Raw genomic sequence first — 13,200 nt, 5'->3', positions numbered from 1 at the left:
AAAAACAATCTATAATACAAATTACATTGAAAAAACAATCTATAGTCCAAATTACATTGAAAAAACAATCTATAGTCCAAATTACATTGAAAAAACAATCTATAATACAAATTACATTGAAAAAACAATCTATAGTCCAAATTACATTGAAAAAACAATCTATAGTCCAAATTACATTGAAAAAACAATCTATAATACAAATTACATTGAAAAAAACTATCTATAGTACAAATTACATTGAAAAAACAATCTATAGTACAAATTACATTGAAAAAACAATCTATAACACAAATTACATTGAAAAAACAATCTATAGTCCAAATTACATTGAAAAAACAATCTATAATACAAATTACATTGAAAAAACAATCTATAGTCCAAATTACATTGAAAAAACAATCTATAACACAAATTACATTGAAAAAACAATCTATAGTCCAAATTACATTGAAAAAACAATCTATAATACAAATTACATTGAAAAAACAATCTATAGTCCAAATTACATTGAAAAAACAATCTATAGTCCAAATTACATTGAAAAAACAATCTATAATACAAATTACATTGAAAAAACAATCTATAGTCCAAATTACATTGAAAAAACAATCTATAGTACAAATTACATTGAAAAAACAATCTATAATACAAATTACATTGAAAAAACAATCTATAATACAAATTACATTGAAAAAACAATCTATAGTCCAAATTACATTGAAAAAACAATCTATAGTCCAAATTACATTGAAAAAACAATCTATAATACAAATTACATTGAAAAAACAATCTATAGTCCAAATTACATTGAAAAAACAATCTATAGTACAAATTACATTGAAAAAACAATCTATAGTACAAATTACATTGAAAAAACAATCTATAATACAAATTACATTGAAAAAACAATCTATAATACAAATTACATTGAAAAAACAATCTATAGTACAAATTATTACATTGAAAAAAACAATCTATAGTACAAATTACATTGAAAAAACAATCTATAATACAAATTACATTGAAAAAACAATCTATAGTCCAAATTACATTGAAAAAACAATCTATAGTCCAAATTACATTGAAAAAACAATCTATAATACAAATTACATTGAAAAAACAATCTATAGTCCAAATTACATTGAAAAAACAATCTATAGTACAAATTACATTGAAAAAACAATCTATAGTCCAAATTACATTGAAAAAACAATCTATAGTCCAAATTACATTGAAAAAACAATCTATAATACAAATTACATTGAAAAAACAATCTATAGTACAAATTACATTGAAAAAACAAGCTATAGTACAAATTACATTGAAAAAACAATCTATAATACAAATTACATTGAAAAAACAATCTATAATACAAATTACATTGAAAAAACAATCTATAGTACAAATTACATTGAAAAAACAAGCTATAGTACAAATTACATTGAAAAAACAATCTATAATAAAAATTACATTGAAAAAACAATCTATAATACAAATTACATTGAAAAAACAATCTATAGTACAAATTACATTGAAAAAACAATCTATAATACAAATTACATTGAAAAAACAATCTATAGTACAATCCGCTTGTTAATTGGTGACGTGTTTGTGATGTATGTAATACTGTTTCCGGGTCCAAGCCGCCGCTTATTTGAGTTGAAAAATTATTCGTTTATGATCACTTTTTATTCCTATCACACATTAAAGTTAATTTTATATAAAGTCATAGAGTACACAACAGTCTCTGGGCTTGCTGCATAACAAATACCAAAATTTTAACAATTTATTAAAAAATTAATCACTTTCTGGCCATCGGATATTAGACATGGACATATATATATTGTGATCGTGATTTTCGAAAGTATTACAGCACTAAGTAAACGTTTATTATTACCATTTCATGAGTCTCCCCATACAGTTGAATAGAGCCCTTGGACCCGGAAGCCGCTTCGCGTGACATCACACTTAACAATACAATACAATACAATACAATACAATACAATACAATACAATACAATACAATACAATACAATACAATACAATACATTACAATACAATACAATACAATACAATACAATACAATACAATGTTATTACAATGGTAAACATTCAATAAAAGTAGCGCTACGTTATTGCGTATCAAATAAATCATAGTATTACTTTTGTAAATGGCCAAAAACATTGTATGACCATGGTATTTTTAAAATCACAACTCATTTATTAATTTTCCCCCGGCTTAGTCCCTTATTTATCAGGGGTTGCCACAGTGGAATGAACCGCCAACTATTCCAGCATATGTTTTACGCAGCAGATGCCCTTCCAGCCACAACACAGCACTGGGAAACACCCATACACACTCATTCACACACGCATTCATACACTACAGCCAGTTTAGTTCATTCATTTCACCTATAGTGCATGTCTTTGAACGTGCAAACTCCACACAGTAATGCCAACTGGCCCATTAGGGACTTGAACCAGCAATCTTTTTGCTGTGAGGTGACAGTGCTAACCACTGAGCCACTGTGCCGCCCAAAATAATAACATACATTAGTAATATACTGGTAAATATAATCAGTTCTCAAGTAGAAAAACTGAAATATTATTGGCACAGTGATGACTAATCGCAAGTTACCGCAGTTTTAATATAGTAACTGCAGCATCTACGGTATTTATGATGAAATGCAATGGTTGCCATGGTAAACTGGTACTTTACTGACATTTCAAACCTGAGAGAGAGAAAGACTTCAGACAGGAGGAAGTCAAGACTGGGTCTAAAAGGAGAGAAAGTGAGAGGCGTGTTTGCTGTGAGTCACACCATGGTTTAAGATGAAGAAGAAGTGGGAAACGAAGAGAAGACGATTATGACAACAGCCCAATTAAAGCATCAGAGACGCCAGAGCTGAAATGCTCATCCGCCCGCAGGGTTATGATTCGGGGCGCTGCGGCTTTGACATGTCTGCTGTGAAACTGAATGTGTAATGAATATGTGTTGAAGCAGCAGTGTCAGGAATATCAACAGCTCTAGCGTGTGCGTAACAACCCACGCTTGGTCTGTAATGAACAACAGGAGCACAGATGGACACACACACACACACACACACAGTTGGAACAGTGCGCTCTGTCTGGACGCTGAAGCCAATATCCCAAAATAATTTCCCAAATGGCACATTCACTGGTGAGCTGTAAACCTTCATCTTGATAAACAATGAATCACGGTGAGCTGAGATCCTGAGCTTTGCTTTCTTTCCTTCAATTTGGGTTTCTTGCTTTATAGATTGAAAAAAAAAAAAAAAAAACCGCTGATCGCTTCTCTTGGCTTTTTTTTTTTTTTTTGAGGACTCCATTAGTGTAATAAGATTGACGTGGCTGCGGACAGGTTAATGTCTTTATGTTCCAGACGTAAAGGCTTTAAAGTGATGCATCAGGAGAAATTAAGCTGCGGTCACACTGGGCTTTTCCTCCCATAGACTTCTATCCATATGCACGCGAATGTGTCAGACCAGAAACGCAGGGTCATGTGTCAAGTTTCGCAGGTTGCTGCGGTGCAAAGTTGAAGCTTGGTGAACCCTGACCTGCGAAATTGCATCACTAGACTGCGTGAGACCAATCGAAGATCAAAACATGACCTCTCTGGACAGAAATTAAAAATATGGAGCAATCGCTCACTTTTTAAACGTCTAATCATCTTGTTTAATCCCGCCCCTTTTCGCTGAGCCGTACGACAGAATTTCACAAACTCTATTGTGACCGCAGCTTAATGTTGAGAAAATATATAAAAATAGATGTAAATTTTAAACTTTATTAAATTGGAAAATGCTTAGACTATATATATTTTATTTTTGTTTCCTTCAAAATCCATTTGAATCTGTTTTTAATAATTTTTATTCTTTGTTTTTATTGTTTTATGCTTTTTTCTTTTATTCTTGCTTATGTAAAGCACTTTGAATTAGGGCTGGGTGATGTGGCAAAAATGCAACCTTGATAATTATTTTCCATATTGAACGATCACGATAATTTCGAAACAATATTTCGATACAAGTTGTTAACGCTTCTACATGTAAACGAGTCCCCAACAATGGCTGAAGCCACAAAAATTAAAGGGTCCATTAAATGGCATTACATTTTCAGCCGAATAATTTTTGGTGGCAGAAAATTCGGTACATCTCTAATATCAACACACTTTTAGATTCCCATTGTTGCACATTTCTGCTGTGTGATTGGCTCTTAGATTAAAATAAAGTACAAAAGTCAAGTGCTTATCATTGTTACTGACAAATTTTCATTGCGATTCGATATAATATCGATTATCGGCCAAGCCCTACTTTGAATTACCATTGTGTATGAAATAGGGCTGCACAATATATCGCTTCAGCATCGATATCGCAACGTCATTTGCATGTGTTTCTGATGCCTGTGATTGTATAATGATTTTAAAAGCATTCAGGCATGAGAAATTGCACAGCTTGTGACTTTAACAACGATTCATTTTATTGAATTATTATTATTTTATCATTTAATTACTGTACCTGAATATTATTAGAAAACTAAAAAAACAGTTTATTTCAATTGTATCTTTTTCTTATTTGTATTTATAGATCGTATAGATCATCCCAATCAATCTAACATTATAAATTCTTTCCGAATATAGATATTAAGTCAATTTTTCCAATATCGTTCAGCCCTTGTATGAAATGTGCTATTTGAGGAAATTTGCCGATATGTGAAAATGAACTTTAAAAGAAATTATATATTCATCTTAATGTTTACTAAACAAAAATACTTTTGGCTCTGTATAAATTCTATGAAGTATATAAAGTCTATGGTTAAGAGAAGTCACACTAAAATGCAGTTCACTCTAATAATAAATTATTATACAAAAAATTACTGAACTTTTATTAACATTTTTGAAACATTAAATGATTTAATTGCATTTTTGTGTGCTTAATATATTTATACATTTACATTTGTAAAGCTAATCTTATTTGGCTCAAAGCCAAAATGCTCTAAACTAGGGTTGTCTCGATATCTATTTTTTGTTTTACAATATATTGCACCAATATATATATATATATATATATATATATATATATATATATATATATATATATATATATATATATATATATATATATATATAAATGAGAAACGATATTATTGTCATTTAAGGACCATTTTATGCCACTCATTATATAATGCCAGATATAATGCAAGTACACTCTTCCAAAGAACACAAAATATGTTATTCTTCAGAATATTTAATTGAATTATAGTCATTTGAACAGTGTAATAATCAGGCATTGGCATCAAAGTGTGAAAACGCATATCCTAAATAAATAATAATAAATGTTAACCAAAAACTGTGAGGTAAAGAGTAACAGAGGCTGCGATATCTGAAAATATACTACTGACACTGACACCATCAATGGAGATACAGCAGTTGCACAATCAGCTATAATGTTCATAGAATTGTTTTTTATTTATGGGCGACATACAGTTGAAACCAGAAGTTTACATACACTTAAAAAAAGAACCATAAACATTATTAAAAAAATGTCTGATGGTAAGTTATACTAAACGTTTACTATTTTAGGTCTGTTAGGATTACCAAAAATGATTTACATTTGCTAAATGCCAGAATAAAGAGAAAATTATTTTTAGAGAATTATTTATTAATTTTTAGACAGTCAAAAGTTTTTATAAATTTTCTTGGTATTAGTTTAGCATTGCTTTCGAATTGTATAACTTTGGTCAAATGTTTTGGGTATCCTTCCACATGCTTCCTGACAGAACTGGTGCAACTGAGTCAGATTTGTCTTGCTCGCACAAGCTTTTTCAACTTTGCCCACAACCTTTTTATGGGATTGAGATCAGGGCTTTGTGATGGCCCCTCTAAAACATTCACTCTGTTGTCCTTAAAGCACATTTTAACTAATTTGGCAGTATGCTTAGGGTCATGGTCTGTTTTGGAAGGTTCGATTTCCTGGCTGATTTCTTGAGATGTTGCTTTAGTATTTCTCCATAATGTTCTTTCTTCATGATGCCATCTATGCTGTGAAGTGGACCAGTCCCTCCTGCAGCAAAACAGCCCCACAACATGATGCTGCCGCCCCCATACTTCACAGTTGGGATGGTGTTCCTACGCTTGTAAGCTTTCCCTTTTGTCCTCCAAATGTAACACTGGTCATTATGGCCAAACAGTTCAATCTTGGTTCCATCAGACCACAGGACATGTCCCCAAAAATTAGTCTTTTTTTCCCAGTGTAAATTAGCAAATTGTAATCTGGCTTTTTGTGTTGATTCTGGCTTGTTGACTTCCCCATGTTGTTACACAAGGAAGCAGTGTGTTTGAGGTTTTCCTTAAATACTATTCTACAGTTGTGCCTCCAATTAACTCAAATGTTGTCAGTTAGCCAATCAGAAACTTAGAAAGAAAGTAGAATACATAGAAATACATAATATACAATACATAGAAAGTGTATTGACTCAAGGTATCTCAGTGTGGTATGGAAACAGCTCAAACCAGGACCGCAAAGCACTTCAAAGAGTTGAGCGTTTAGCTGAGCGCATCTCAGGGTCTGCTTTCCCCTCCTTGCAGGAAATCTATCTTAAACGCTGTAAAAATAGAGCTGTTAAAATCTGTAAGGACTTAAACCATCCTGACAATTATCTATTCACTTTGCTTCCATCTAGAAAACGTTTCCGTAGCTTGATGGCAAAAACTGAGAGATTTAGGAGGAGTTTCTTTCCCCAGGCCATCAGGCTGCTAAATTCAGGCTGCTAAATTCTAACCCGGTGTTACACATTACTTGATTTTTTCGTATTTATCACTGTAGTAGTCATATTTATAAGTACCTTATATTGCTGCTATTCTTATTACCTTGTATAATTTTTTGCACATCTTTTTTTTTTTCCTTATTATTTAATTTTTGTTTATCTATACTTAAATATCTGGAGCGGACCTGACCTACATTTCACTGCTGGTCATACTTTGTATAACTATGTATGTGACAAATAAAACTTGACTTGACTTGACTTGACCTTCCAAAACCTTGACACCATGATCTGAGCTTTTTCAGAGGCATAATAATCTTATTGTACGTAAACTTGACTTTCAAGAAAAGTTATAACAATTTCTCAAAAATATCTCTCTCATTATTCTGCTATTAAGCAGAACAGAAACAAATGTGATAATCCTAGCTTGCCTAAAAGAGAAAAAGTTTAGTCACATTACCATCTGACTGTTGTTAAATGGTTATGTGCCTTTTTATACAGTGTATGTAAACTTCTGGTTTCAACTGTATAGTGCATATATTGTGTATTGTGACGCCTACTCTCACCAAATACTAAATTAAAACTTGCTTCTTACTGTTTAGGCCTTTCATCGTGTATGGGAACATTCTGGATAAAATCTGTGTGCTACGAAGAAAGAAAATTCCCTTCAAACATCAGAGCTAAACATTCTGGAAGGAGCATCTAAAAAAAAAAACCCGGAAAACGAATGGATTTTCTAGTGAAAGCACTGAAATTCCAGCAAACATCTGCAAACCCGACTGAATCAGCCGAGCAGATCAAGATGCTTTTAAACGCTCCTGTGTCGCTGATCATTCAGATATGATTGTTTTCCAGAGCGGGTGAAATAGTGGCCGTGATCAGGAGCTGCACTGTCAGCTACTCTCATGCGGGACTGAAGGAGGCGAGCGCTAATAAATCAGCCGTGCTTTTAATCTCCAGAATGACTCATAATAACACTTTCACTGAAACGCCAGCGACTCAGAGAGGCTGTCTGCAGGATGAAACCCCTCCGGAGGGAAAAAAACACAGTGAGTGACATATATTACTAACATTAATTCTCACAAATCAAGCCGTACAGCCGGGCTTTATTATCATGCCTGTCCAAGAACAATTGTAGTGTACTAAAATCATGGTATAAGCATGAAACATATAAACAAACGAGCAGTGAAAAACAGTGTCTAAATAATATTATAATTCTACTATGGTGCATATCCAAAAAACAACAACATGGGATTAACATATAGAGTAAAAATGTGGTAGTTTAATTTAAAAACACAAACAAACACACAAAATAAAATAAAAAAGGCTTTGTATCAATTCAAGAAATCAGAAATCATAGTATCACTGTGGTAAATTCACTAAAAAACAGCCTGACCAAAGTCCCATTAACATAACACAATGTCTGATAAAACGTGGTATTACTGTGGTACTTGTTGCAAGTGGAATAGCATGAGGCTTTTAAATATATATGTTAAAATACCTCACTATGGTGCTATATATATGCAAAAATACCATGGTATTAAACCAAACAAGGCTTTATTATCATACCCATCTAATAAATGATGGTATTACCATGTTAACATGTCCGGTGCCAAAATACTTTGACATTCCAGACCAATACTATGGTAGATATGCGAAAACAGTAACATACATATCCAATATCTATATCCATAGAATTACTGAGGTAAATTCACCAAGAATATAGCCCGTCCAAAATCCCATTAACATAGCACAATGTCTGATAAAACGTGGTATTACTGTGGTACTTTTTGCAAGTAGAATAAGATGATGCTTTCAGATATATGTTAAAATACCTCACTATGGTGATATATATGCAAAAATACATGGTATTAAACCAAACAAGGCTTTATCATCATACCCATCCAATAAATGATGGTATTATCATGTAAATGGTGGTAATATGTCCTTCGACAAAATAGCTTGACACTCTAGAAAATTACCATGGTACATATGTGAAAACAGTAACATGTGTACATATCCAATATGTATATCCATAGTATCACTGTGGTAAATTCACCAAGAACATAGCCTGTACAAAATCCCATTAACATAGCACAATGTCTGATAAAACGTGGTATTACTGTGGTACTTGTTGAAAGTGGAACAACATGATGCTTTCAGATATGTTAAAATACCTCACTATGATGCTATATATGCAGAAATACCACGGTATTAAACCAAACAAGGCTTTATTTATCATACTCATCTAATAAATGGTGGCGTTATCATGTAAATGGTGGTAATATGTCCTTTGACAAAATAGCTTGAAAATTACCATGGTACATATGTGAAAACAGTAACATGTGTACATATCCAATATGTATATCCATAGTATCACTGTGGTAAATTCACCAAGAACATAACCTGTACAAAGTCCCATTAACATAGCACAATGTCTGATAAAACGTGGTATTACTGTGGTACTTGTTGCAAGTGGAATAGCATGAGGCTTTTAAATATATATGTTAAAATACCTCACTATGGTGCTATACATGCAAAAATACCATGGTATTAAACCAAACAAGGCTTTATTTATCATACTCATCTAATAAATGGTGGTATTACCATGTTGTTAACATGTCCCATGCCAAAATAGCTTGACATCCCAGAAAATGATCATGGTAGATATGCGAAAACAGCAACATGTGTACATATCCAATATGTATATCCATAGTATTACTGTGGTAAATTCACCAAGAAACAAAGCTTTTCCAAAATCCCATTAACATAGCACAATTTCAGATAAAACGGAATAACCTGATGTTTTTAAATGATTGTTAAAATACCATGGTATACATTTAAACCAAACAAGGCTTTATTATCATACCCATCCAATAAATGGTGGTATTACCATATAAATGTTGTCCCATGCCAAAATAACTAAGACCCCAGAAAATTACTAATAGTACATATGCCAAAACAATACCATGAAATTAACATATGTACATATTCAATATGTATATCCATAGTATTCCTGTGGTAAATTCAGAAACAAACAATGTGGCATTACTACATGGTATGATAGATGACCAAAATCTCATCCTGTTACTGTTACAGGGGTTCTTCTTGTAAATGGATTAAGTTTTAGCTTATAGCTACATAAAAAAGCTAAAATACCACAGTATTACCATGGTGGCACCATGTTAAAAACATGGCAATAACATGTCTCATGTCTAAATACCATTGAAATTACACAATTACTGTGCCACGGATCTGCAAATACCATCTTCCATGGTAAACATAGCTTATCGTCATATCTATCCAAGAAATCATAGTATTGTTATGATAAATGACGAACAAATGGTATCACTATGATGTATGCAAGTATTGTTTTGATTTCACGTGTCTGAATAACATTGAAATAAGAATAAAAAAGCACTTTATAAATAAATAAACTTTGACAATTACTGTACCACATATCAGAGAAAACGTAAGTAAACGAAATCAGTCGTATGAAAATGTACGATTTTAAAACGAAGGCGTGGCACCTTATCCCTCCCCTAAATCTAACCATCATTGGGTGATGAACAAATCAAACTAAATTGTATGAATTAGATTGTACGAAATCATACGAATTAGCCACTAAATCAAAAAGTTACGAATTGCCGTGAGATTGCATTAAGAAAATGCCACCTTTCATGTTAAACAGCTTATTGTCATATCTATCCAAGAAATCCTAGTATTACTATGATAAATGACAAACAAATGGTATCACTATGATGTATGCAAGTATTGTTTTGATTTCTTGTGTCTAAATAACATTGAAATAAAAATAAAAAGCGCTTTATAAATAAATAAACTTTGACAATTACTATGCCACACATCGGAGAAAACGTAAGTAAACAAATTCAGTCGCATGAAAATGTACGATTTTAAAACAAAGGCGTGGCACTTTATCCCTCCCCCAAACCCAACCATCATTGGGTGATGAACAAATCAAACTAAATTGTATGAATTAGATTGTACGAATTCATACTAATTAAGCTGCGGTCACACCAGAGTTTGAGTTTGCGAAATTCTGTCGTACGGCTCAGCGAAAAGGGGCGGGATTAAACAAGGTTATTAGACATTTAAAAAGCGAGCGATTGCTCCACATTTTCAATTTCTGTCCAGAGAGGTCATGTTTTGATCCTCGATTGGTCTCACGCAGTCCAGTGTTGCGATTTCACAGATCAGAGTTCACCAAGCTTGAACTTTGCACTGCAGCAACCTGCGAAACTTGACGCATGACCCTGCGTTTCCGGTCTGACGCATTCGCGTGCGTATGAATGGAAGTCTATGGGAGGAAAAGCCAAGTGTGATCGCAGCTTCAGCCACTAAATCAAAAAGTTACGAATTGCTGTGAGATTGCGTTAAAAATGCCATCTTATATATGTTAATATAAGTTGTAATATAATATATAGCTGATCGTCCTATATATCCAAGATTTAATAGTAATATTATGATAAATGACAAAAAATTGTGTTACTGATGTCAGTAAATATTGTTTCAATGTCTCGTGTCTAAATAACATTGAAACAGCACACAATTACTGTGCCACATATCTAAAAATACCATCTTCCATGGTAAATATAGCTCTTTATCATATCTATCCAAGAAAACATTGTATTATTATTATGATAAATGGGGAAAAAAATGATGTCTGTAAATTTTGTTTCAATGTCTCGTGTCTAAATAACATTGAATGCAATTACTGTGTCGCATATCTAAAAATACCACATTCCATGGTAAACATAGCTTATGGTCATTTCTATCCAAGATATCATAATATTATAATGATAAATGGGAAAAAACATGGTATTACTGTAATGTGTGTAAATACTTTTAATGTACATTAAAATACCTAACAATTAGTTTGGTACGTAAGAAAATAATACTACGGTAACGGCATATCTAATATTGTACGTTCATTTATAAACGACTTTATAAAACACAAACACACAAAAAAAACTGCCTCACAACAAACAAAAGTGCAAAACACACTCACAAAATACACATGTAAACACACGGAACAAACAGCAGACCGGTGTCGTCATTTGCCAGCAGTTTCTCGCAAGCTGCTGTTTTAATTCACTCTTGGGTGTTAAATGAATATCCCCAATCAAAGGAGGGTCCATCATGATCTCCATGACAACCACCCGAGCCGCGGGCACGCGCACTGCATCAGCACGTGAACGGGCCCGAACTTCCAGTCCCATGTCGAGGAGACCAACAGGCGCAACATTGCATGACAATAATCTACACGAATGCGTCAGAAAAACACCTCATTATTTAAATACGAGTGCATTTTACAGCAAAATCGCGGCAGTTGTAGCATATGCACGTGAAATACACGCGCTCATAAACCCGGGATCATGAGCGTTTCGGAGTGCTCTTACCTTCAGCAGTGTCTGTTTCTCCCTCTCCTGCTCGCACACACTTTCATCCATCAATTAACGCGCATTAGAGCTTCAGATGCACGAGCGGGGATCCGATCGCGTGTTTAGATCAGATCTGAAGTGAGTCTGGGCTTTCCTCTGCGCATGATGAAGATCTGAATGCAGGAGTCCCACCCCTGCAATGCAACTTCAGCACCAACACACGCGCGCGCGCGCGCACTCACGCACGATTGAGAAGGGGCCAAGGGGGCAGTTATCATACTGGACAGTTTTCGATTTTTTTGCTACAATAAAAATGTAGACTACTGAACATTTCCACTTTTATTATTAGGTTTGGTGCAAATGGGCAAAAATTGGTGGAAGTGTCAGTCAGCTGAAATGACAGATGAAAGAGTGTTTCCTCTGTGGGTGGTTTGTCAAGTCCACTCACCTGCGTGAGGCACACTCAAAACTGCACAATGTTTAGAGCAGGGGCGATTTTAGGATTTTCTTTGTAGGGGGTAAAAAGTATCTATCTATCTATCTATCTATCTATCTATCTATCTATCTATCTATCTATCTATCTATCTATCTATCTATCTATCTATCTATCTATCTATCTATCTATCGTAAAATAATGCAAATCTCAAAAAACAAAATAAATAGCTTTGAGAAATAAAAAAATTTGCAAACAAAAATAAAGAACTGCAATTAAAAATCAAGCAGCGCAATAAAAAATATAAAAATTAAATATATATATATATATATATATATATCAGTATTGTCTTTACAAAAGCTCTCAAGTCAATTAATGCTCATTTTGATTTGCAAGTTTTACTGCTTGTCAATTTAAACATGAAAAAACAGAGAATTTAGCTATTTTACTTGATCTCGATTAGATTTATGACAGCGATTCATGGCTGATTTCCTGTGTCGCATGCTGTACACACCCCAGTTCCTGTGACTCCGCCCCTTTGTCAAATCAGGGGCAGCAAGTGAAAAGAGAAAACAGCGTCGCAACCTCA

General features: G+C 33.4%; 1 protein-coding gene and 1 long non-coding RNA gene across 2 annotated transcripts in view; one reads left to right on the top strand and one right to left on the bottom strand.

The window, feature by feature from the left end:
* LOC141380883 (uncharacterized) overlaps positions 1–9,555 on the top strand; it is a 13,915-nt gene extending 4,360 nt beyond the window's left edge. Inside the window, exons 2-3 of the long non-coding RNA XR_012400215.1 lie at positions 7,379–8,916; positions 9,253–9,555. This is a non-coding gene — a long non-coding RNA (uncharacterized lncRNA). The remainder of the gene's footprint in view (positions 1–7,378; positions 8,917–9,252) is intronic.
* syt12 (synaptotagmin XII) overlaps positions 1–12,339 on the bottom strand; it is a 22,091-nt gene extending 9,752 nt beyond the window's left edge. The window contains 1 exon segment of the mRNA NM_001128733.1: positions 12,197–12,339. The gene's annotated coding sequence lies outside the window, so the exon portion shown is untranslated.
* Positions 12,340–13,200: the final 861 nt, after the last annotated feature.

The sequence above is a fragment of the Danio rerio genome, chromosome 25 (genome assembly GCF_049306965.1).
Source record: "Danio rerio strain Tuebingen ecotype United States chromosome 25, GRCz12tu, whole genome shotgun sequence".
Lineage (NCBI taxonomy): Eukaryota > Metazoa > Chordata > Actinopteri > Cypriniformes > Danionidae > Danio > Danio rerio.
This window is presented reverse-complemented; position numbering and strand designations above follow the sequence as displayed.